General features: G+C 36.5%; 1 protein-coding gene across 2 annotated transcripts in view; it reads left to right on the top strand.

The window, feature by feature from the left end:
* Window positions 1-27,498, top strand: part of IPCEF1 (interaction protein for cytohesin exchange factors 1) — a 154,959-nt gene that overhangs the window by 4,840 nt on the left and 122,621 nt on the right. For both annotated transcript variants that reach the window (XM_081295890.1, XM_081295889.1), the window contains exon 2: window positions 26,254-26,347. The gene's annotated coding sequence lies outside the window, so the exon portion shown is untranslated. The remainder of the gene's footprint in view (window positions 1-26,253; window positions 26,348-27,498) is intronic.

Below are 27,498 nucleotides of genomic sequence, written 5' to 3'. Positions count from 1 at the left end.
CTCAACTGGCCCCCAAGAGCTTTACTGACAGAAAAGGATTATATGAAAGGAGCATGAAGGGAGGGTAATCAGTGGAGTTATGCCTGCCCCTCAAAAAAGATTTTGAAGTCCTGCCCCATAGTACCTCTGAATGTGTCCTTGTTTGGAATAGGGTAGTTGTAGATCTATAACTGGTTAAATTAAGATAAGGTCATGCTGCAGGGCTGTGGGTCCCCATCCAATAGGACTGGTACCTTTGCAAGAAGGCAGCCAAGTGGAGAGAGTCACCCAGGAAGACCACAGGATTGATGATGGAGGGAGATGGGAGTCATTGTTCCCAGGCAAGGGTTGCCCAGGTGGCTGGCCACTAAAAGAAGCAGGAAAGACACCCCCAGAGTGTCAAAGGGAAGGTGGCCTGTGGACACCCTGACTTCAGACTTCCAGCTTCTAGAACTGTTGTTTTCAGCCACTGTGTTTGTGGTATTTTGTTACAGCAACCCTAGGACATTAATTTGGGGGTGGGGCAAAGAATAAAAGTCATTTTCAGTGCTTATCATACAACCATCTACATTGCTGGCAAGTGGTTTGAGGGACCAAATCCAACATGACTCATTTCTCTGACTTTAACCTGTGGCATTGGATCTCAGACAGTAGATTTGATTCATCTTTTAATGGGAATGAATAAAGACACATTTACAAAATGAAAATCAGGCTATTGTGACATCTATAAAAGGGCATCCTTTCATAAATTGAATCTTATTAGGAATCCTGGCTTATTATACCAATGTGGTCATTTGCTAGATATGGATCATCTGTTTCTATTTGAGTTGATATTTATTTCCCCAAGTTGTATGTTGGGGGGGGGAGTCCAAATATTCCAAACTAGAAAATGCTGCAGTATGATGGTGCTTTTGTTCAAACATAAAATTTAAGGCTCCAATCTAAGCATTTAACAAGAAGAAACTTCCCAATTAGTGCCCATTAGATCATGCTGGTAGTTTTATCTATAAGTGTTGATCACTTTGAAGCACGCATTTACTTTGGTACCTGCATAAGTATTTTAATGACAGCATAAAGTGCCAGGGTTTCAAGCATGTTCTTGAGTTCCTTTGAAACATGAGTCCCTTTAATCCCCTTTTCAATAGAGTTTAAATTACCCTAATTCCTATTACCACGATTATCACCAGCAGAACAAAATACCTAACAGGAACACATCATTGCAGGAGGCTAATTCATTTAATCTGCACAAAACTAAAACTATGATTTTGCTCTTCCTCTTAATGACTCCTTATTTAGCTTTTCTTGGACTTGTTATTAATTTTATATAATCTTTATTGAGATATTTAATAGAAATTTGTGACTGGATTGATTCTTTCACATTTGAACAGGGTGGAAGTTATTTTTTTCCTGACTGTCATGAAGAATATTCTTTCCTGAGAGTCTTATGCACCGATCTCTAATGTTGAAGAGGAATACAACATTTAACTCCCGATAAGCACTCCTGTTCTCCTTAGTGAATATGAATGTTAGCCATATAACATGATGGGGCCCATTTAGGAATACTTAACATTTACAAAATGCTTATTGAATATCTCATATTTTCCAGGTGATTTGTCAGGTATTTCATTGTCAAAGAATGGACAAGATCGCTTTTGCAATTTCCTTACAATCTCGTGAATTGACACGGCCTCTTCTTGGTTAGATTCAGTTATGGCCATTTTGTCCAGGAGAAGGATCTAAACTTTAACTCTTCTGGTAAATATGGTCAAGATTTTCCAGCTAAAGCTGGATTTTTCTCTGGAACACAGGTACCAAGACATTTTGCATTTGGATTTTCAACTTGATTAATCAACTGTAGCAGCTTTTGCGTAGGTAGCAGGGACTTGGATGAAGGATTGTTGAGCAGGGTCTGAGCTGGGCACTAGAGTACTGTTTATTTTTATTTTCTGAACACTCACAAACACTCCAAAGTTTGTGCACGTCAGTCATCTTGAAAGGAATGCCAGATCCCTGGACTTTGAGCCAAGAAGCCAGCGCAGGGAGAGGCAGCCAGCAGCCACCGAGGCAGAGTAAGTGAGCTGAGCAAGTCAGGTTCATGGATCTGGTTCTCTTGAAGTGAGTTTGCTTTTCCGCTGGTGATTTGGTAGTGGCAGTGTCCTAGACATGGGGCGTGGTCATTTTCACCTTGCTTACTGGGAACGAGCTTCTCCGTCAGCTTCCCACGAGCTCACATTTCTGTGCTTAGTGGAGCTGGGCCTTCTGCCCATGGACAGATGTGCCCGGCCAGTGATGCCTATTCCTGGGAATCCCTGGAGCTCAAAGGGCAGCAAGAACCACGGAGGTAAGCCCCAGAGCAAGGACAGGCAACCGTCCACATGGGCTCCTTGTTTCCAATGGCATCTCCTCTGCAGGCTGCATATATCTCAGCAACCGCAGGGGCTTCATGGCTGATGTGTGCAGTCAGCACCTTCGTCACCACCAAGAGTTAATGTGTGATCTTCACCTGCTGTCTCCAGCGAAGGCGTTAAAAGCACTGTATTAGTTGTTCGTTTTGTAATGAAATAACTCTAGGAAGTGCTCTTATTATTAACTGGCTTCCTTCTTCTGATGAGGAAACAGGTTCATAGCATTTAAGAACCTGGTTTAAGGCCACACAGAAATAACATATTGAGGATTCCAACTCCAGTGTGTTGACTTTGGCGTCAGAATTTGAACCTAGGCCTGTTGAACCTGAGAGTCCATTAACATAGAGCTGCCTTGAGGGAGTATGAGATGATGTGATGTGATGCGGTGTAAGGATACCAGGCATTTCTTATTTGTTTTAGATAAGCTTGTTTCATATGTATCCACCTTTCCCCCATTCCTGGAGCTGGGAATGATGGCAAACAATCCCACTTAGGCCGGAGGAAGCTTCTCGGGGTGGATAATAATTTTAGGAGTATTTGTTGAGGAGAATCTTGTTCCTCAGACATTTCCAGATGGAAGCTGAGGTGGGTTGGGACTGAGGGTGATGAACATTTGCTTCCAAGAATTCAGATTGAAAAAGGGAAGAAAAATTTTGTTTTATTAATATTTTGTTTTTACTAAGGCATTACCAAAACATTTACTGATTTGTTCTCTTCTTAAACAGAAATTATCTGAACACCGTAACTGGCATTGTTTGGCTAACATCAAGTTTAGCCAGAAAATTTTGGATTAGAACAACAAATGCATTTGTAATATGTATTAAATATGTAGTATGTAATATAGTATATTGGTCATCTATATCCATATATCTATTATTAATTTTGAAAAATTGTCTAATATTAATTATTTAATTACTATTGGTGATGCAAAGTTTTTAGGAAAGTTTTCTTGTGTATGTGTATGAGGGAAAACATGAACTCATGAGAGAAAAAATGAAAGGAGGGTGATAGAAATAAATTTCTATTGTAAAATGAGATGTATTTCTCATTCTATTTAAATAGGAATGTAGTGTGGGGGAGGAATTGTACTTTTATGCTATCTTTATAATTTTCTTTGTATTATCTAAGTAGCCAAGATTATAATGGTTCATGACTACTTGTGTTTTTGTGTCTATCATGTTTTTTCTACCATGTAATTGTTGACTTAAAAAATCAGAATAACCATTTTGCCAAAAAAAGGAAGTCAGCATTTTGAGTTTTTTGAACAATTTCCATTCATCCTTTCTGTTTATTATAAGATTGGAAAAAGGTCTTGAAAAAGGAAAAGATCAGTATATACTAAATTAGATAAAGAGAAGGAAAGAAAGAATCTGTAGGCAAGCACTTCAAATTCAACCTTACAGTAAATTTATGTTATCAACTCACTATTTACAACTTAAATTTTAAAAATAACTATTTTTCTTTAGTGCACATATGATATACTTTATTACTAATGATGCAGATAAGCAAGGAGAAGATAACTATGTCTCATGACCCCATAACCTTGAAATAGTCTTAATAGCATTTTGGTATAGTAAAATCTTCAATGCTTTTTCCTTTTAAAAAAATATTTGTGTGTATTTACCAAAAAATGAGTTAAAGCATACTTTGATATATTAAAGCCACATTCCTAACACATTATATATTTCAATATGTGCAAAAAAGTTGGCCACTACAACCCTATATATGGAATGGGTAATGAATGGTATGTAAAGAGATCTTTCTTTTTTATAGCTGACCGGAAAAATGTTTAAATATTTGAAATTGGTAAAATACTTCCAAGAATCCACAGGTCTAACAAGTTTTCAACGAAAAAAAGGGAAGATCAGTCATGTAAATCAAAAGAAAGCCAATGGTAGTGAAAGTTGCAGAGGGAATGTCTCCACGTGAATGTGAATGGGTAAGTTAGGGTGTCATAGCCGGTGGCAGCTGCTGGCATCATCTGGGAAGAGCCTGATCCTCAACAGACTTGCATTTTTCTTTGCCTGGGTGCTTGGAATCCCTGGAGCGGAGTAAGGCCCTGATCTTCATGTGTTTTTAAACCAACCTTCACTCATACAAAGAATGAGAAGGACTGAAAGATAATTTCTCAAACACAGAAATTCTCTTATGTCTCAACACAGAAAATAAAATGTTGAGAATTTTCTCTGCATTAAGCATTGTGAAAAATATGAAATAAATATTTGAAAGTAACTGTCCTTACCAATATCTTACTAATTTACTGGGACAATGAAACACACACATGAAACATTAAACTGAAAGACTCGTGGTGATACCCGAGCATGGTACTGAACAGGGTAGAGGGTAAGAACCCGCAGAGCCAGAAAGCAGGACCCAGGAGAGTGTCAGGATGAAGGGATAATCAAAATAGTGCTCAGAAGGAGGGAGAGATTTCGGGTGAATGGGGAGGAGATGACCACTCACGTGGGGAAGAAACCAGGCTTAGAGCTCTCTCCTGGAGCCAGAGTAAAATGGCTCTATATCAGGCAGCCTTATTGTAATGGGAGGAATCCTGGGGCAAAAGAGGGGAGATCTTTGCTCTGCTGGTTGCTAAGTGGGTGGAACTGAGGTTATGTTTTCAAGGTTTGGTTTCTTCAAGTGTGAAATGGGTAGCAGCATATCTTTACACACCTCTAAGGGTCATTGGGTTCCCATGAACTCATGTTTGAAAAGGTGCCTAGCAGAGTGCACAATGCTCCCATTAATGAAGTCCATTGTGATGATGGTTTATGGGATGTCCAGAGAGAAGAAAACACAACCAAGGCATGAACTATAGTACATCAGCACCAATGTGAGTGATTGTAGAGAGGGGAGCACTTACCTGGGTAGAGCTAGCAGGAAAAGGAAGGCTGGTTGATGGATCGAGGGCGCTGATGCTTCTCATTTGTCTGATTGATATGGGAAAATGGGGGGCCAGTGAGAAGGTTTGGGGAAGAAAGGGATTTGGTACCCTGAGGAGGATGTTCAATGATGGGGACAGGTTTTTGTATACTTGTGTTTACTATAATGACATTTTGAATCTTATGGGCAAAACATTATGTTAAATCCTCTAACATGTTCTTCCTTCTGATTGAATCTTCTCCTTATTTCATTTATTTTCCTTTTGTATCCCTGGAAGTATTGGACTCATAACTCAACAAACAAGTGAAGTAATTTTGAGAAAACATCATTAGTCCAATTGGGTCTCAGCTAGAGCTTGGACAGCCTGTGGGCTTCTATACCACTTTTATTTTTAGACCAAGGCTTACATACCATAGATGATTTTGGTTTAATATAATCAACTCGTAATGAGTGATGATAGCAGGGTTCAGATCAAGCAGGAATGAGTAACACGTCCACACCCCCTGCAAAGGGACAGGAAGGAGAAGAGAAAGGAGAGAGTTGGAAGAATTCTCGAGCATTGTTAAGGCTACTGGCCAGATAGCCTGGAATATAGCCTGCCTGATTTTGATCTTGGTGCTCTGTTTAAACTTCGTCCACAGGCTCCATTTTGGTCCAATCTGTGCTCCACTGCTCACCCTCCTGGATTCAGCATTAATTTCATTATTGATCATGTCCACCTACTTTATTAGACTCCAAGACCTGGGATTTTCTGCCTCTTCAGCCTTGATGAGCTCTACTGCATTTCTCTCCAATTTTCCCTTGAATATTTCAACTCTGTCTTATCTGACTTGACCTCCCTAATCTCAATTTCTGTCCCTGTGATTCCACACTATGATGGGAGTGCCTACCCTGAAGCTCTTGCTCTATTGCTGACTCCTCACTTAGCTTCCTCTTGCTACAGAGTTCCCCCCACTCAGATCACTAGTGTTATTATATCTCTAAAATGCCTGGACAATTAGTACCCAATATTCTTGGCTATTCTCTTTCATTCTTTGAAGAATTTGTGGAGAAGTGATCAAAGCAAATGAATTTGGTTAAATTTAATTTTTTAAAAAAATCATTAGGTTTTCTTTCTCCTTTGCTTAGAGGTTAATATTGCTTCATCTAATCACATTGTAGAGCAGTGATGTCATAGACTTGTTCTTGGGTCCAGACAGCCTTGTTGCTTATTATTTTTCCTGGCCAGCCTTGTCCTTCTGATCAGAAAAGCTTTCCTCTTTTCCCTGCTCTTGACTTCAGTAATGGTTCCCAGAGAATCTTGGCTGTGGCCAGGTCTCTGTTCTCTGTCCCTACTCCAGGGGGCTGTGCCTCTGCTCTGTGACTACACAGGCATGTTGGACAATCCTGTTGCTGAGCACTCTCTTTGGCTGCCCTCTCAGCATGCATCCTGTTTTCTAGTATGAAGGAGAGTCTCTTTTTCTTACTTGAATGTCACTGCAGTGGTTTGAGGCTTTGAGTAAGAGTGACAAAGATTCAGGCTCAGTCATATGCATGGAAATGACTGCATGGGGATGTTTGTTCTCCTTTATCTTGGAGAGTTTAGAGAAATTTCATCCATATACATTCTGAATATATGTGTCTGAATCTTAAGAGTTGACAAGTAGTGACCTGTTTCTCCAAAAGTCTTTCCCTAGGCTTTTCATTTCTGTTTTGAGTCCACTCTTTGGGAAGGAGACCTTCAATGTTCTAAATGCCTGTTCACATGAATATTTGGGCCTTGGCTGCTTCACAATCTGTTAAGTGTGCTTATGCACATTTTCTTATTTTGATACCAGAATTTCATGCTGCCTCTAGCAGGACAGATAACCATACAACCATGGAGGAAATGGACTTTGGAAAGCTTAAGTGGCCTGAGCACTTACTAGTGAGTGGCCTATATGAGGCTTGAACTTTCTAGTTCTCTCACATGAGTGTTTCTCCCTCCAAAATCATGCCATTTCCTGACCTTTATGGGTAAGTTATCTCTATTGGTTTATCATCAAGGTAAAGTTTGAATTCAGCTCTATCTTCTGTCTCAGTGTCCCCTAGCTTGGGTCACACATGGGGCATTCCTAACCTTACACTCACTGGGTCGGGAGACCCCTACTCACTTCTCTTTGATGCTAAATATTAATGATGGCTACAACTCCAGCTGTGCCCCTTGATGATAAGGAACTGAGGTCCAAAGAGCTTTTGTGATTCCCTAGGTATGTCCAGCACAGTGGTGGTAATGCTCAGTCCATAGGCTAGATTTCTTACTTATTGACTCTCTAGTATTTAATCCGAGTTAAAATGAACACATTCTAGAAGGGAAAGGTCTCCGGGTTGTTAGGAGTTACTCACAATACTGTGTGATTGAGCAAATCAGATCCTTCCAACTCAGAGCTTATTAGGATTGCCAGACCATCTGCCCACCTGGCCCACACTGTGGGCTGGTAACTGCCTGGTCTAGACCATTGCCCAGTGTTAACTGCCCAACAACAAAGGCATCTTCTTTTCTGAAGTTTCTTTCAGCTTTTCTCACTGAGATTTCTTTCTATTAATGAACTGCAATCTTTTGCATATGAAGATGGTAGACATACTTGATTTCATTCTTCCTCTCTTTTAATACTCTTTTCTGTCAAGTCCTTGCAAGTACAAGGTATTAGGTAGAGTGGGCTGTCTGTAACGGAGGAAAGATTTAAAGGAATTAGCTTGTTTGAGCATTCAACCCATGATTTTAGTTTCAGTAATGCTTCGAAGAGCATCAGGAAATGAAGCTGATCTAACTGTGGGGGTCCTAGGCCTCTTTTATTTCCAGAAGGCTGGAGTTAATCGGTGATAACAATGCTAGGTTTTCCATTAGATCAAATTTCTTTCTATTCTCCCTGACCAAAATCCCCTCTAGGGTCCCCCCCAGGCCTGCTTCAAGATCTGATGATCAACGTGTTGTAAGCCTTTTGCGGGGTGGAGGAGAGACTCCAGGTCACACATATTTTTAATGACATGACAACTTTTCCTGACCATGCGATGTGCCTTTTGTACAAGAGAGCCCCTTGCCCAGTCTGTGTTTGTCTCTTGAGTCTCTTGTTGAGTGACAGCTTACTCTTAGGTCCCAAAGATGTTTGTGCAGACTGATGATCACTGCAGTGCTTTAGAAGTCTGCACAGGTGGGGCAGGACAGCATGTAATTAGCATAGAAGATGTGGAAATTGGAGCAAAACCTCTGTAAAATGCTTGGGTCCCTGGTTTGAGTCCCTGATTTGATTGACAAAGGAGAGCATCTCTTCCAAGTTTTTCAGGATTTTTTTTTTTAAATCCAAACGTTTTGAAGTACACAATCATATAAAGTGACCAATTTTAGCATGTTGACTTATGAAACTTAGGAGGCCAGATAAGTAGATAAGTATTTACCATTCACGGGTTTCAACAGAAGATGGATTTGTCTCATAGAAAGTCATCCACAGGTTGGCTGTTGTGCAGAGAAAGGTGTAAAGATGCCATGCCTCCTGAAATTTCCATTGTATTAGTCCTACCTGTGATTTAATGAAAATGGTGACAGTGTCTTCTTGATGAGAATGGCATCTTCTAAATATGGAGACAAAGGATGTCTTTGTTACGGCTCACCTGTGTCCAATAGGTTGCAGGAGATGCTGTTTTTAACCTTCAGAACTAAACAAGGCTTTTTTTTTTTTTTAAACTTTCAAAAGATTGGAAGTAAAGTGTCCTAAGAAAATTCAGAGAAAACCAGAACTTATGAAGGCCCTGCTTCACAGCTAAACATACTTGTAAAGCTACTGTAAATAAAATTCTTGGATTGATTTAAAAGTTGCATAAAATAAAACTTTCTGTTAGTCAAAAGAAAGGCTATAATTTGCTGAGTCCTGCTGGAGCTCCGTTAAAATACAGCATTTGGGGCAGGGGAGTGACTTGAATTGGATCTCTTTCGTCTCACTGGTTTGATTTTATTTTGATTGGATTTTGCATCTCTTGTTTTTGGCTATGTCTGTATTCTATCAGAAAGGATTATCCCCACCAGGAAGTCATCAGGTGGGGAAGCTTGAATTTCAACTGTTCTCAGCCACACATATTTTGTGTGTTTCCACCCTCTTCTTGCAGGGTTCTGAGAGTGCGCTCCTTGGGACAGAGGTATGTCGGGCTGTAGTTTTACAATGGCAACTTCAGGCTAGCTGTGAGCTAATAAGAAGTTTGGAGTCCAGAGTCGGGCCAGGAAGGGTTGTGGAGTGCGCTCAAGGAAAACAAGGATTCAAAACTGAGACCTGTTGGCTTGAGCTCGTGTCGTGATTTCCTGAGGTCAGAAAATCCATCTTCATCTGCTTCTTCAGTCTCTGGAACCATTGGAACTTTCTAACACAAAGCTGGTGCAGAACCACTGGGCAGTCAGTAGAGTAGGGAATTCAGGAGAAAAGAGTCTCATTTTTCTTTTTGCATAACTGATCTGGGAAGTCATGAGAAAGTCATTCATGAGAATAGTTTCCTAAAAATATTAGTCAATTTTTAAAAAGATAATCTTTCCTGTTTCCCAGGAAAATTAGAATCGGAACCAACATTTTTTTTTGTGCAGTCTGATGTCTTAGGATTATTTCATTCGGTCATTGCTTGAGGTTTATGTTTAGTCTCTTGAAAAAGCATTTAATCTATTTTCCCACTATTCATAAGGCACCATTCAGTATCACTTTATATCACATTAAGCAATCACAGAGCATACATTGAATGCTTTAATTGCTAAATTTTTAAAAAGCAAGACCAAGAATTGAGAATGATAAAGTAGAATGGGAACCAGAGACAGCATTTGCCTCAGCTTTTTCTATTTTACACATGAGAATGCTAAGGCTGAAGAGTCTTCAGTGAAGTCTCAGGATGATCTTGTGGCAGAGAGAAGAGAGGAAGATGGCCTCTCATATCAACATGCATAGAAAATCTTTAAGGTGGGGAAGAGCTCTAATTTTGGAGAAATTGGATAAGCAGCATTTCCCCATTTAACCAAAGAACTCCTTTTTTGACAGCACTGGGCAATGCTGAGGCCATCAACTTCCTATAGAAATATTTGTAGCTTGGCCAGCCTTTAACCATAATATGTATTTTAATTTTTTTCCATTTGTCCTTTTTGATTACACATGACAATAGAATGTATTTTGACATATCTTACATACATGGAGTATAACTTCCCATTTTCGTGGTTGTACACGTTGTAGAATTACACTGGTCATATATTCATATATGAATATAGGAAAGTTATGTTGGATTCATTCTACTGTCTTTCTTATTCCCATCTCCCCTTGCTTTGTCTAATCCCCTTTGTCTAATCCAGTGAACTTCTATCCCTGCCATGTGCTTAATGTGAGTTTGCATCTGCATATCAGACAGAACATTTTGCCTTTGGTTTTTTGGAATTGGCTTATTTTACTTAGTATGATAACCTCCAGTTCCATCCATTTACCAGCAAATGCCATAATTTCATTTTTCTTTATGGCTAAGTAATAATCCATTGTATATATGTACCACATTTTCTTCATCTATTCATCTGTTGAAGGGCACCTGGGTTGGTTCCATAGCTTAGCTATTGTGAATTGAGTTGCTGTAAACATTGATGTGGTTGAGTCTCTATAGTATGCTGCTTTTAAGTCCTTTGGGTATATGCTGAGGAGTGGGATAACTGGGCCAAATGGTGGTTTCAAGTTTTCTGAGGAATCTCCATATTGCTTTCCATAGTGGTAGTGCTGATTTGCAGTCCCACCAGATATTCAAAAAGATATTTAAGTGTACACAGAGATATACATATTTGTATACAGCTGGCCTTCTAAATCTGCATGCTCCACATTCAGAAATTCAATCAACTTCAGATAGAAAATATTTAAAAAACGTGTCTGTACTTACTATGTATAGACTTCATTTTTGTGGTTTTTTTTTCATTAAATGATAAGTGTAACAACTATTTACATTGCTTTAGATATTGTAAGTAATCTAGATTTAAAGCATATTTGAGGATGTGCCTTAGTTATAAGCAAATAATAGGCTATTTTATATAACAGATTTGACCATTTGTAGATTTTAGTATAACAGAGGTCCTGGAATCGACCCTGCAGACATCAAGGGACAACTGGCCCCAGAAATACATATATGTTCACATAGAGTCTTACACATGTGAAGGTGCATTTTTATCTTCTGTTCTGCATCTTAATTTTTGTCATTTAATCACTGTTTTATGAATGTATTTTGGGAATAGCCTTCTGAAAAATGAAAAATTATATCCCACTGATATTTTGCTTGCCCCTTCTTTGTGATTAAGTTGACCATCTTTTCATATGTTCATGAGCCATTTGAGTTTCTTTTCTACGAACAGCCTTCTTAAGTTCTTTGTCAAATTTTCTATTGGTTTAATGGTCTTTTATAACTGATTTCTAAGAGGTCTTTATATATTAAGGAAATGAGCTCATTGTCATATGTTTTGAAATAGTTTTCTCAGTTGATTACTTGTCTTTTGACTTTATATGGTATTATTTTTGTCTGTGCAGAAAAGAACAAAACAAAACCTTTTTTTATATAGTCCATATTCACTAATCTTTTTGGAATTTTGTTTTTGTGTATTATTTAGAAAACGTGTTCTCATCTCCAAAAGGAAACAAATTCTCCAACATTTATTTTTAACAATTTTATTTCATAATATTTAATTCACCTGAAATTTATTTTTGTGAAAGGTAGCTTTATTATTTATCTTTCAGATGTCCATAGTTGAATAAGTCATATGCCCCTGCTGGTTTGAAATGGCATTTGTTTTGTATTTTAAATTTTGATGTTAAAGTATTCATTTAAAAAAAATCTAATATGGAAAATTACAAACTTACAAATATAAATTAAATAATAAGATGAAGTTCCAAAGTACCCATCTCTTAGCTTCACAATTATCAACATAATCAGTCTTCTCTCCATTGCCCCTTTCTCTGCATGAGTTAGAAGAAGTCAGCCATCATATAAATACATTTTAAGATATTCCAGTATGTATCTGTTTTAATTTGGGTTCCCCCAGAATTAAACCCTGAGATAAAGATTTGAATGCAAATCATTTATTTGGAAATACTTTTTGGAAAGTGGCAAATTGAAGGAGCAAAGGGCAGGAAATCAACAGCATGTTCCCACCAGCTCAGGCCTAATCCTTTTGGGGAATTCTTGGAGGCAGCAGAGAACACCTGCCCCAGTGAAGTTCCTTCCCTGTCCACACCGGGCACAGGACCAGGGCTGTGTGTTCACTAACCTTTAGGGGTCATGGGTTGAGCGCTGCTGGAGTGGGAATGGAGTGGGCAACTGTATAATTTTTTGGTCCCCCTCTGCTGCCATATATGTAGGGCTCTGGGGGCCTAGGGAAGCCCCAGTCAAAGGGACACAGATGCTGAGAGTAAGAGGTCAAGCAGGCACCCAAGGTGAAGGATGCAGAGTTGGCCAATCTGCTGGTATCTCTCTTTCTCTTTCTCTCTCTCTCTCTCTCTCTCTCTCTCTCTCTCTCTCTCTCTCTCTCGTTTTACTAGTATCTCTTTTAAGAAAGTATAACCACAGTACCATTATCAAGTCTAAAAAAAACAAAACAAAACAAAACCTAATAATATTAAAGCATTCTAACTTCCCTAGTTGTTTCATACAATTTATTTTTGATTTTTAGAATTCAAGTACAGTTTATATATTGCAGTTGTTAGTATATTTTAAATGCTTTTAATTTATAGGTTCCTTATTTCTTGTTGAATGTTATTTTTTTGAGCACAGTTTTTGTCTTGTCAAAGGACAAAAATGTAGTGGGAAAAATAAAGGCATGTGATATTTAGAAGGCCTACATAGCATCTTTCTCCAAATTTTCTCTCTTCATGGAGAAAAATCTAGATTTAAATATGTATAAAGAAGTTTCTTAAGATTTTCCTCTCTCCCAGAACTTATTTATTATTTTTATTTTTTGTTTTGTTTTGTACTTCTTTACCAAATTCTCAAGTATTATTTTGTGATCTTTTTCTGATTTTTTTTTAAACATGGGAATAAAGGTAACATTTATAGAATATAGATAAATGTATCAGTATAGACTAAACATTTCATATGATTATCTTTGATCTTCACAAAACTCAGAAAACTCAGGCAGAGAGGGTGATTTATCCAAGATGAACATTTGCATGGTATCATGTCAGTATTCAAGTTCAACTCAAAATGTAACTACTGTGTAAGACTATTTTTCATCCTAAGGTTCTTTTCCTTTTAATTTTACCATTCTGAGAGAAATATATTATATATATATATATATATATATATATATATATATATATATATATGTAAAATGTATATGGAGGGGCTCAATATTCTTTTATATCTACAAGAATATTGAGCCCCTCCACATAAACAAAACTAGCTCCTATTAAAGATATGAAAGAATTAGAAGTCCCATCATAATCACAAATTGAGTGACACCATGCCATGTCCCTTATTGGAGAAGGTTGTGCACAGGCAACCGAGGAGGGATCTTAAGCAGCACAAAGCAGTCTCCCACGGATCACAAGATGCGCGACTAGAGTAGAGAACTGAGCCCCCAACAAAACAGGGCCCCTGTCAGCTGAGGGCAGCCAGGGAAGGTACATGAAGCGTGCTCAGTAGGGTTTTTCTTATCAGATCCCCTGATTGACTTAGGTAACTGGGATCCTGGGGTGAAAGCCATTCTGCCTTCATGTTTCGAGAGCCTTTACTTTTGTGGAGGCACGGAACAATGATGGACTTGCCCAAGGTCACACAGGTAGTAGTGAGTGGTGAGGAAGATGACTTGTAAGATGATCTGACACTTCTGCTCTTGTCTAGGAGCATTTTCATCCCCTCCGGCTTACAACTTTGACAGTATAACTTGGAAATGGCAGGGATGTTTTATTTTAACATAAATCCATCACAATGCTTCCAATAAAATGTTTACCCAACAATCTTCAGAAAGGAAAACTTTCTCAAGTTTCCATAATTTTGAAATGTGAAAAATTTGCTGAGCACAGGGGCAAAATATCGACTGATATTCTTTTATTTTCGTTCTTGCCATCTTTCATTTACTCCATGCTCTGTGATCTTGATACCTAAACCACATGGAAAAATCTGACTTACTGAACAATAATCTCAACAAAATGACTTCATCAGTTTCTAAGAACCTAAATGCATTCCTGTGTTTTCTCTAGATGTAAGTGCGTACATGACATTGTAATTATCACACCTAGTTATTTTGTGCTTCTAGTAATATTTTGATTTTTAATTTTTTTAATATACAGATAAATTTGGCAAACTGAAGACATAACAAGTCTCTAAAATACGCTGCATTAAAATATAATCATGGCCAGAGCATGAGAAGACAAACCACAGATTGAGGGAAAATATTTGCCAAAGATATATTTGATAAAGAACTGTTGGCCCAAATCCAAAGCACTAACAACACCAAATGCTGACAAAGATAGGGAGCAATAGGAACCGCAGTTCCTTGTTGGTAGGAATGTAAAAACCACCAGCTTGAAACACAGTCTAGCAGTTTCTCAACAACACTACACACACTGTTATCTTATGACCCAGGTATTATATTCCTTGCTATGTACTCATATGATTAAAAACTTATTTCTACACAAAAACCTGGATACAAATATTTATAGTAACTTCATTCAAACTTGAAAGCAACCAAATTTTCCTTTAGCAGGTAATTACATAAACTGGGGTATATCCAGGCAGTAGAATATTATTCAGCATTGTAAAGGAATGGGCTATCAGGCTATGAAAATACATGGAGGAATCGTAAATGCATATTACTAAATAAAAAGGCTACAAACTCTATGACTCTACCCATGTGACATTCTGGAAAAGGCAGAACACTGGAGTCAGTAAAAGATAAGTGGTTGTCAGGGATGTTGTATAAACTTCTTCTCCAAATTGTTCTTCTCCCGTCTTTTGGTCACAGGGACAGAAAAGCTGACTAAATCAAAGGGGCTACTTTGGAGAAGAGAGGCGTTTTAGGGCAGTGAAACTCTTCTGTGATGGTAAACGCATCTCAGTACATGTTTGCCAAAACCTACAGAATACACAACACCAAAAAATGACCTCTGATATAAAACATGTTCTTTGGGTTGTAATGATGTGTCAAGCCGATCATGGATTGTAACAAATGTACCACTCTCATAGGGGATTTTGATAGTGGGAGAGGCTGTATTTGTGTGGGGCCAAAAGATACATAGGAATTCTCTGTACTTTTTGCTCCATTTTCCTATGAAACAGAAACTGCTGTGAAAAATAAAATCTATTGATATTTACCTTAGTCTTGATAATCATGTCTATGCCATTGGCACCATTATTTTTATGAAAATTCAGGAAATTTGGTTCATGGCACATAAAAAGTTCAGTTAAAGACTGGTAAATCATATACATCATAGTAGAATGTATCAGAACTCTAACATGTTGGAGCACCCATTTTCTGAAATAAAGATCCATGAGTGAGCATGGTTCAAATGTCCAGATGTAGCCACTTGGCCAGAGGTGGACTTGACCTTGCTCAAGGAGTGTTGAATCTAAGGTCATATTGCTGCCTGAACACAATCTTAGTCCACAAGTGTTGTGGTGGGTCCCCACCAACATCTGACTGGTCTTTCCCTCTCTCTCCCCCTCACCCCTTTCCATGTACACCTTCCTTCTTTCTGTTTCTCAGTTTTATGGAGGCTACTCTCACTAGGATGTTGATATTTAAAAATTAAAAGTATTACTGGGGTGTAATTGATGTTTAAATAAATGGTATTTTGAAGTGTACAGTTTGATCAGTTTTGATAGATGTGTGCATGCATGAAACTGTCAACACAGTCCAGAGCACACAATCCCTCTCTCCAACCCTTCCTGACTTCCACACCCTCAGGCAACCACTGATCTGCTCACTATTGCTGTAGTGAGTTTGCACTTTCTAGGATTTTATGTATGCTTTTGTGTCTGCCTTATTTAACTTATCATAATGATGTGGAGATTCATTCATATGTTGTATGTATTTTATTACTTTTTATTTGCTTTATTTACACAGTAGAGCAGTATTCTCTTATAGGAGAATCATTTGTCAATTCAGTTATAGATGTTTAAATGGTATCATATTTTTGGTGATTGCAAATAAAGCATTTTGCATTTGTGTACAAGTCCTTGAATATGTTTATATTTTCATTTCTCTTGGGTAAATATCTAGGAGAATGGCTGGGTTGTAACAGGTATACATTTAAGTTTTTTAAAAATATTTTTTAGTTGTCAATGGATCTTTATTTATTTATATGTGGTGCTGCAAATTGAACCCAGTACCTCACACAGGCTAAGCAAGTACTCTATCACTGAGCCACAACCCCAGCCCCATACATTTAAGTTTTTAAAAAACTCCTAAATTATACTCTAAAGTGATTAAAACCATTTATATTCCTACAGGTATTGTTTGAGAATTGCATTTGCTCTGTACCCTTGTCAATGCTGTCATTTCAGTTTTAACCATTATAATAGCTATGCAGTGTTAACATTGTGCCTTTAATTTTCAATGCTCTATTGACTAATATTATGTTCTATTGACAAATGCTCTTTTTCAGTGCTCTATTGACAAATAAACATGCTCATTTGACATTCGTCTTCATTCATGAAGTGTTGGTTTACATCTTTTGCAATTTTTTATTGTTGTTTTTATTATTATGGTTAAAGGGTCTTTATATATTCTGAATTCACATATCTATATATTCTGAGTATCACATATTTTAATGATTTGCAAATATTTTCTCCACAATGTATCTTCTCATTTTAATTTCTTAATTGTGTCTTTAAGAAATTCTTATTTTTGATAAATTCTTTTTTTCAGAAGTTTTATGAATACAGATTTTACATATAAATATGATCCATTTTGAGTTAATTTTGCATACATACAAGATACAAATCAAAGTAAAAAAATTGGTATCTATCTATCTACTTTTGTATGTATCTATCTACATCCAGTTGTTCCAGCACTATTTGTTGAAAAGATCATCCTTAACTGAGCTGTTTTTGCACCTTTGTCAAAATCAATTAATCATATACATACATGAGTCTATTCCTGGACTTTCTGTTCTGTTGATCTATTTGTCTAACCTGATGTCAGGTCGTGCTCTCTTGATTACTGTAGCTATGTGTTGAAGTATGAATCAGTGATATAATTAAATTCTTATTGTTTTACAGTTATTTTTTTTCCTACTCTAAGTCTTTTATATGCCATAAAAACATTAGAATCAGACTGTCAATTTGTATAGGAATCATAGCCTGCAGAAGTGTTTTGATTGGCTGTGAATTGAACTGAGAGAGCAATTTGCAGAGAATTGACATCTGAACAATATTGAATCTTCTACCTCGTGGAAAAGATATATTGGTCCATTTAGTTAAGTCTTCATAACTCTTAGCAATGTTTCATACCTTTAGGATCCAGATATTTTACATCTTTCCTCAGATTTATTTCTATTAGATATTTTTGATGCTATTTACATATGATCTTATCATTTCAGTTCCATTTGTTTGTTGTTAGAATATAGGAATAAAATCAATACCTTGAATTTCACAATTTTACTCTTAATAGTTTAAAAAATGTATATGGGATTTTCTATTGAAATGATCATATCATCTGCAAATGAAGTCAGTTTTCTTTGTTCTTTTCATTATGCATTATTTTTATTTCATTTTTTTCTTGCCTTATTACACTGGCTAGGTCCTTGAATACAATATTGAATTGAGGTGGTGAGAGTGGGCATCATTACCTAGTCATGATCTTAGGGGGAAATTACTTCAAACTTCACTGTTGAACATTTTGTGAGGTGATTTGGGACTTTCTTTTCTAAAATAAACATTTTGTGCTATAAAATTTCTCCTTAATACTGATTAGGTACACCACAAAAATTTTGGTATGTTAGTTTCACTTTCATCCCATTCAAAATACTTTCTGTCTTTGGTTTGATTCTTTGATAACCCATGGGTTATTTAGAAGTGTTTTTTAGTTTTCAAATATGTAGGGATTTATAGATATATTTGTATTGTTTATTTTTAATTTAATTCCATTATATATTAGATAGATGAGACATTTATAATTAACATTTTTTTCCTGGAGTTGATAAGGGAGGATTTTTTTTTCCATGTGAATACCCAAATTTTTAGCTCTATTTGACAAACTATACTTCCAATTGAATTACTTCAGCTTCTTTATTGGATATATTAATTGAATCTTGTATGACTTTATTTCTTTATTCTCTATTTCATATCACTGACTCACTTGTCTTTGCACCAACAATATATGGCCTTGGCTGCCTAACTTTGCAGTAAATTTCAAAATAGAAAGTACTGTTCGTCCTTCATCTTTCTTTTTCTTTTTAAAATTATTTAAAAAAAATAAAATAAAATTATTTTTGTTTTTTTCTTTGCTATTCTAGACCCTTTGCATTTTCTTAAAAATTTTAGAATCAGTTTGTCAGTTTCTATAAAAAATGTCTGCTAAGATTATGATTGGTAGTAAAGTAGATATAGGGGAGAGTTAACATGTGAACAATGTCTTCTGTCCCATGGATGTAGTATATCTCTTCTTTTATGTAGATCTTCTTTAGACCTTCTCTCAGCAATGTTGAGTGGCTTTCAATATATACATTTTGTCTATTTCTGTTAAAATTATCTCTAAATATCATTTGGTGATATTGTAAAGGGCATTGTTTTAAAAATATTATTTTCCAGTTAACTCTTTTGCTGCTACATAGAAAAAATAATTGAATTTTTTATAGTAATCTTTTATTTTGTTACCATGCCAAATTCAATGATTACTTCTAAGAGTATTGTGAAGCTTTGTTGAAATTTTCTACACAATTTTTACTTTTTAAAATTATATTTAAGGTTTTCTTTCGGAGCAGTTTTTTTTTTCTTTAGCTTTTCCTTTTCTAATTTGAAGTCTTTCTTTCTTTTTCTTACTTTATCACATTGGCCAGTCCTGCTAATATACTATCATAGAAGTAGTGAAATAGTACAACTTTTGTCTTGCTCCCAACCAAAGGGGTGAATATATTTTCAGAAATGTTATATTAGCTGTAAACTTTTTTGTAGATGGCCTTTTATATATTATTTGTATCCTGAAGGTTTTTTTTGCTTGTTTGTTTTTTAATTATAAATATGTTGTAAATTTTGGCTAATGCCCTTTTTGCTCCTATTGATTTGATTATGTAATTTCCCCTTCTTTCTGTTAATATGGTGATTTATATTGATTGATTTCCAAATGTTAAGCCTGGGATAAAGCCCACATAGTCATGATATAATATCCTTTTTAGATATTGTAGAATTCAAGTTGTCAATATTTTGTTTAGAATTTTTAGATTTAAATTCACAAGAGTTACTCATCTACAATTTTGCCTTTTTGCAGTATTTGTATTTATGTCCAGTTTTAGTATCATGGATCTGTGACCTTCATTCAAAAACATTGGGAACTATTTCCTCCTTTACCATTGACAAGATTTTGTAAGATTCCTTGGGTCTTTTTGATGTTCATTATGTTTTGCTTCTTCAAAGATTGAGAAAGAAATTTAAATATGCATATATTCCTGAAATTTTTATATATTATGTACTAAAAATTCATGAGTAAAAAATCTTTTGCATCATCTGTAGGTTTTATTTATAATTACATCTAACACTAGCATAAATGCTGGAGGCATCAGAACAGAGGTCTGAAGGCAGCATTCATTCATGTACATATATACATTTTATTTATTAAGTTTTTATTTATATGTGACTGCTGAATGCATCACAATTCTTATTATACATATAGAGCACAATTTTTTATATCTCTGGTTGTATACAAAGTATATTCACACCAATTCGTGTCTTCATACATGTACTTTGGATAATAATATCCATCCCATTCCACCATCATTTCTAACCCCATGCTCCCTCCCTTTCCTCTCACCTCTCTGCCCTATTCAGCTATCCCTCTTCTTGGTCTATACCCAAAGGACTTAAAAACAGCATACTACAGGGACACAACCACATCAATGTTTATAGCAGCGCAATGCACAATAGCTAAACTGTGAAACCAACTTAGATGCCCTTCAATAGATGAATGGATAAAAAAAATGTGGCATATATACACAATGGAATATTACTCAGCAATAAAAGAGAACAAAATCATGGCATTTGCAGGTAAATGGATGGAATTAGAAAAGATTATGCTAAATGAAGTTAGCCAATCCCAACAAACCAGATGCTGAATGTTTTCTCTGACATAAGGAGGCTGATTCATAGTGGGGTAGGGAGGGGGAGTGTGAGAGGAATAGACAAACATATATTTTTGTTGGTTGGAGAAATATGTAGTAGCCAAGGAAGTACTTCTCCTAGTATTCTATGCAACTTAGTAGTCCTCTGTTATGGTTTAGATGTGGTGTCCCCCAAAAGCTCACATGTGTGACAATGAAAGAAGGTTTGGAGGAGAAATGATTATGATTAGGTTATAACCATAACATAATCATCGAGTTGATCCCTGATGGGATTAACTGAGCCGTAGCTGGAGGCAAGTGGGGTGTGGCTGGAGGAGGTGGTTCATTGGGGGTGTGGCTACGGTGTATATGTTTTGTATCTGGGGAGTGGAGTCTCTTTCTTTCCGGTCTCTGATCATCATGTGAGCTGCTTCCCTTTCCCATTCTCTTCCACCACGAGTTCTGCCTCACTCCAAGTCCCAAAGAATGTAGCCAGCCTTTTATGGACTAAGACCTCTGAAACTGAGCCTCACATAAACTTTCTCCTCTACAGTTGCTCTGGTCAGGTCTTTTAGTCACAGTGGTGAAATAGCTGACTGAATCATCCTCATATTATTTCATAAACCAGAAAGTCCAAAGATAAAATGCCTAAAAGCCAGTCACCCTTTTTCAGTCAGCATCATGGAAAGTAAGACTATGAGGGACTGTGCCAATCCTCAGATGCACCAAAGTCTTTTTTAGAGCTGAGTTCTCTAAGCTTCTTGAAAACAAAGCTTTTCCTTGGGGCTGCATTCATGGGAGTCTCATCTCCTTTTATTTTCTCCAATTACTTTTTTTCTGGGAGTCTAATGAGCTGTGAAGTGGCTGAAAGATAAACAGGGATGAGGAACAAACACAGCGAGGTCTATCTATGAATTTATGAATTAGGCACAAGTTGGTAAAATGCATGTTGAAATAGTTGAAAACCACCGTTTCTTTGATTTTTTTTCTTCTTTGATACAGAATGAAATATGGTCAGTTTCTAGGATTTATAATTCACTCAGGAATTTTTTTGTTTTTGTTTTCATTCTCTCTTACTTTGTTTTGTTATTGCTTAGAAAACCACATGAAAAAACATGAGAAAACAGATGTGTAGATTGAATCTCAAAACAAAATTGAAAGTCAGTCAACATCAGCTTATTGTAAAATAGTGTTCTGAATGGAATATTCTCATGATTTAACTATGCTTTCTATTTCTAGGAAAAAAAAAAGAATCTAAAATACCACTGGTCTCCTTTATTAGATAGTGGGAGAATTCATGTTGTAAGTTGTGATTTCACAATTGCAATTTTGTGACTTTTGTAATTTTGTGATTATAGGAGTTCTTAAAAGCCAAGAATTTTCTCTCTTTTATATTTGGAAAGTCCATGCTTGAGCCGGAAGCAGACTCCAGGCATTTTGACCTCAGGATGGAGTGGACTCGTTTGTACTCTTGTTAACCTGGAACCATCAAATCTGAAGTCCGTCATTGCTTTTGGAGATTTTTTTTTTCATTTAAATAGAATGTCATTCCCCCTTTCCTGTTTCCCCCAAATTTTGTGCTTCTCACACATTGTTAAAAATAAGACATGACACATGCTTTGATTGGGCTTGGAAAGTAAAGATCGGTAGTCAGACAGATTCCTGAAGCCAAGATTCTGAGAAGGAAAAAGGTCCCAGTTCTGTTTTCTGCACACAGAAAAAAAATGTCTCAGAATGAGAATGGAAACATTGTTTTGGACAAATCAATTTAAAAGATGTTTAGTAGGCACATTTTTCAGTCTTGTTATGATGAGAAACAGATGTAGGTGGCTGTTAAATCATGTCAAATATGAACTGCCTGTGTACCCTGTGTATATGTGTAAATATTTAACTAGAAAAACAGTCACATGAGAACGACTCTGGGGTGATCTTGGAAGCAGGAAGCCACAAATTATAGGTCTGAAATTTACCATGCATGGCTTCTGAGTCCAGATAAGTACAACCAAATGAAAAGATGGCTGAGAGTTTTATAAATAGCTCATGTTTTTTGGTAGGGAGAGGGAAGGGAAGAGATTAGGAAGAATTTGATACACTTCATGCAAGTGCGATTAGTGCATCTGATTACAACCAGAGGGCTAAGAATAATGTGATAGGAATTTAGTCTTGGGTTTATTGGTTATTACCTAATGAAGGCAAAATAACAGTGGAATCATAGTTTATCCTCAAGTAGATTCTAAAGTCAGCACATAAGGCTAAAAAATCACACATGCTCCGATATGTCCTGGAAGGTTCCTGGGAACTTTAGTCCTGTTTGAGACAGACTCACATAGCTCTGCTGGGGCCTATGGACGTTGGATGATGAAGTTGGCTTTGGTTTATGAGCCAAATGGGGCAAGAAAACATGATTGACACTGGGTGCATGCCGTATGGAAAATATGGATCATTAAAACTAGAAACATTATATTGTGCTTCTACCCTATTTTATTTCTTTGCTTTTTAAGTTTAATTGCTCTCTGTGCTTGGAAGTACTTTACTGAGGTATGGTCTTCATATAGTGAAATGCACAGGTCACACGTGCCTCGGTTTTGAGTTTTGGCAAATGCATGTTTATGGAATCCACGCTGTCACAAGGTGGATGGCTTCCCCTCTGCCCCTGGCTGTCGGCACAACCACCCTCTCCTCTCACCAGAGGCAACTGCTGCTCTGATTTCTTCTCCACAGATGAGTCCTGCCTGTTCTAGAACCGATGTCAATGGCATCTCTTGTCAGGTACTCTTCTGGGTCTGACGTCTTTCATTCAGTGTAACGTGTGTGAGATTAACTTATGTTGTTGCATAAGTGATTCGTAGTAGTTCCTTTTTGTTTTCTACCATATAAGTACATCACAATTTCTTAATCTGTTTCTGTTGATGGGCATTTTAGTCATTTCCAGCATGAGACTCTTTTAAAGAAAGGACGCCATTTATATTCATATACATGTGTAGATATGTGTTTTCCTTTCTTTGGGTTAGACAGTAAAGAGCAGAAATGAGGTGACAAAAACCATCAAAAATTAAAAAAAAAAAGCCACAGCCTTTTACACTCCTATCAGAAATGTGTGAGAGTTCTGTTTGTTCAGTGTCTTACCAACATCTTTTAAAACTTTTCCACTATATTGGATTATAGTTGGTATCTCATTTTTTTTGAATTTTCTTTTCTTAATAGTTTGCTATTTAAGCACTATTTTGTTGCTTACTGTCAATTCATAGATCTTTTGTGTTGTTCAGGTCATTCACCCATTTTTAATTGGTGTATTTGTCACTTTATTACTGAATTGGTAAAATTGTTTCTAGATTCTGAATAAGGTTCTTTGCCACAGTATGTGTATAAAGAATTTCATATGTTTTGTGAATCTTTTCTCCCAGTCTGTGGCTTGCTCATTTTAGTAATGCCACTTTTGATGAGCTGATCTCCAGTAGCAGTATTGAAAAGACTTCTCCTCTCTTTATGGATTTACTTTGGTGCTTTTGTTTAAAATCAATTGAACATGAACATATGCAGCTATTCCTGAACTTCCCCTTCTATTCTATTCCCAGTTCATATCCCCTTGTTCCACTGTTACACTCTCTTGACCACTCTCGTCAACTATTGCTATAGATCTGTTGATTTTTCTTAGCTGTCCTTTGCAGTTTTTCGGTACAGGTTTTAAATATTTTGCTAGGCTTATCCATAAATATTGTATAATTTTTGGTGATATTCTAAAGAGTTGTTTTTGAAGTATCATTTTCCATTTGTTAATTACTATTATATAGAAATACTATTGGTTCTCAGTTATTAGTTAAGTAAATTATAAGTTCTTTGGATTTTTCTGTGTCCATAATCTGTCTATGAAGACTTGTTTTGGTATCCTACCTACCTTCTGAGGATTGAACCCAGGACCTCATGCATGTTAGGCAAGCATTCTACCTCTGGGCTGCACACCCAGCCCTGGTTTCTCCCTCCATAATGTTTATGTTTTATTTACTCATTTTGCTTTATTGTTCCAGCTCAGCCTATCAGAACAGTGGTGAATAGCAATGGAAAGGGTGAGTTTCCTGTGGTTTTGCTGACCTGGTACATGAGTGGTCAGTCTTTGACCATTCAGCATGGTGTTGCCTCTAACTGTCGACACTTTCCAAATTGAAGCTAGTCCCTTGTTCACAATTTGCTTTGATTTTTTTTTCAATTTTATCTTGAATGAACATTGAGATTTATTTTTTTCTGAATCTACTAAGGTGATCCCATGCCATATTCTCTTTTATTTTGTCAGTGTTCAGAATTATATCATTAGTTTTCAAAGTTAAAATAAAATTGTGTTCTGGAATATGTTGCCTTTTAATATAGTACTGGATTTTACTTGTTAATATTTTAAGACTTTTTGTTAGTATGTATAAGGAGTATTTACATATAATGTTGTTTTCTTATAATTTTCTTCTCTGGTTTTGGAAAAATAGTTTGGAAGTGTTTCCTCCACCCTTTCCTGGTATATAGTTATAACCCTGTCTACCTCACAGGGTTATTTTGGGAATTAATTGAATGAATATATATGAAAATTCTATAAAATATATGCTATGTGGTATACACACAAATGTTACTATTAACTCATTTTGTTAATGTTATACTAGCATAACATTACTAATATATTAGTATAATATTACTAATACACAGAAGTATTCCATTAAATGAAATTCTATATTCTGACACTTCCAAACTGGCAGCAATATTCTTTCATTTAATTGACATACTTAATCAAAAGACAGTATATTTGGCTCCATGGTAATACAAAAATAAATCTGATATGGTCTACTCTTAATAGAACTTTATAATTATGAATAGACACATTATGAAATTCAAAGTTCATTCTGAAATAGCAAATATATCTCCAATATGGATTTTTATTAATATCTAAATATATTCTAATTCTTGAAACTGGTCGTCTGTGTGCAGAAATTTGTGGCAATTATCCATTAACACATCCAACTCCCTTATCTTTTTACTCTTTTTCATCTTGGAAATAGACTTCATCCTAATTTTGTAGATAAGATCCATATGGTTGAGTATAGACACATCTTATGAAAATATCCTGGGATCATACATATTCTTTCAAAAACATGATGCTTAAAAGATGGCTTTATTTGAAGACCAATATACATATCCATTTGGGTATACAACCCTCTCTTGTTTCAACAAAATACACTCTTCTATCAGAGATTGTAGAGCCGTTTTCACACACGATGAGAGAGTGGGTGGGGAAATGGATTGTGTTTATACCTAAGCATCTGAAATGAAAATATATGTTTACTGGTCTGAAGTTATTTCTTCACTTAATTCACCTTTGAGTCAATTAGCAATCTTTCTCACTCCACTAAGGGCACCAGAAGGAGGAGGAAGGAATCTGCCAGAGCTCAAATGGGGTTTGAGATAGATAAAAAAGGGACTTGGGATGCTATTTTCATCAATGGGGGATATGGTCCACTCCCATCTGTGATCCTTGCCACAGAGGATATAGACTTGGAGTTGTTTGTCCCCGTGCTTCATCTTATCTGATGCCTTATAACTATATTAAAAATAAAATCCTTTCACCCAATTCCACGCTGGGGATCAGTTTATTTACATTAACAACACAGCTGTTATTGGAGAAAACTGTTGGCTTCATAATTGGAAGATCGTCTGATTTCTACCACATTGCTTCTGTGTTTCGTCTTTCCCTGCAGGATGTCGTATTTGGAAGTGATTTGTTCCAGCCTCGTAGAACAGTCCTGAAGTATCGGCTAAGCATCACGGCGACTGAGTGCTCAGGGTGCAAGGGTGAGCCACAACATTCACTGCCCACGTTCTCCTTGTGTCAGTCCCTTAGGGAAACAGGCGTTGATGAAGGCACAATTTCAAGGTAGATGGGGACCTGAAGGGAAAGGAAGCCATTTCTTTTTTTAAAAAAATTTTAATTGATTTTATTTTTAAAATACATGACTGGAATACATTACAATTCTTATTACACATATAGAGCACAATTTTTCATATCTCTGTTTGTATATAAAGTATGTTCTTGTCAATTCATGTCTTCATACATTTCTATGAAAGCTTATTCCTGAGACCTTTAGGGATTAAAAAACACTCTCAAGAATTTGTTTTTATATGGCTTTGATCTTATCTCATTTTGCCTTTTACAAAAATGAATGCTGTTTAGAATGTTGCAATTTTCGAGTAAAGACTTAAGATCAACTGGTGAGATGATCAAGAGATAGGGAAAATTCAAAGAGAAGCAGTAATCAGCACATTTCTGAGATTTCCTTCAATGTTAGAAGAGGAAAGGAAATCTTAGGGTACTAAGATTAGAGAAAGAAACACAAGAGGAAGGAGAGGTTTAAAGAAATTATAAGAAAACAGAAAAAGGTTTTCCAGGTAGATAGGCCTTTTCTTTGATTCATTTTTTTTTAAGAGAGAGTGAGAGAGGAGAGAGAGAGAGAGTTTTTAATATTTATTTTTTAGTTCTCGGCGGACACAACATCTTTGTTGGTATGTGGTGCTGAGGATCGAACCTGGGCCGCACACATGCCAGGCGAGCGCGCTACCGCTTGAGCCACATCCCCAGCCCCCTCTTTGATTCATTTGTCCCTAGTGTCTTTGCTAGGAATGCACGTGCATGTGCACACACATAAGTTTGCAGATTCCTTTTAGTTCTATTGGTTGGCTCAAACTCGTAGACATATGACCATCTCTTTAATCTTTCCAACATGCGGAAGAATTGCTGGGCACAGAGACACAGTACTGAGTTTGATTTTTCCCTAGCCATTTACATTGAGCATTTCTCCCTAACTCTATTCTTAGTTTCTTAACTCTAAGAGGAGCCAATAATAGTCTAAGGACTTGTTTTTTTATGATGAAAATGAAATCAGATCAAATCCTTTGTAAAAAAGTGTCCAAGTGAACATGATGCTGTGATTATGAGCCAAGAAGCA

This window comes from Spermophilus citellus (assembly GCF_964194105.1).
Source record: "Spermophilus citellus genome assembly, chromosome: 5".
Classification (NCBI taxonomy): Eukaryota; Metazoa; Chordata; class Mammalia; order Rodentia; family Sciuridae; genus Spermophilus; species Spermophilus citellus.
The sequence above is the reverse complement of the archived record's forward strand: the minus strand, read 5'-3'. Positions and strand labels throughout refer to the sequence as shown.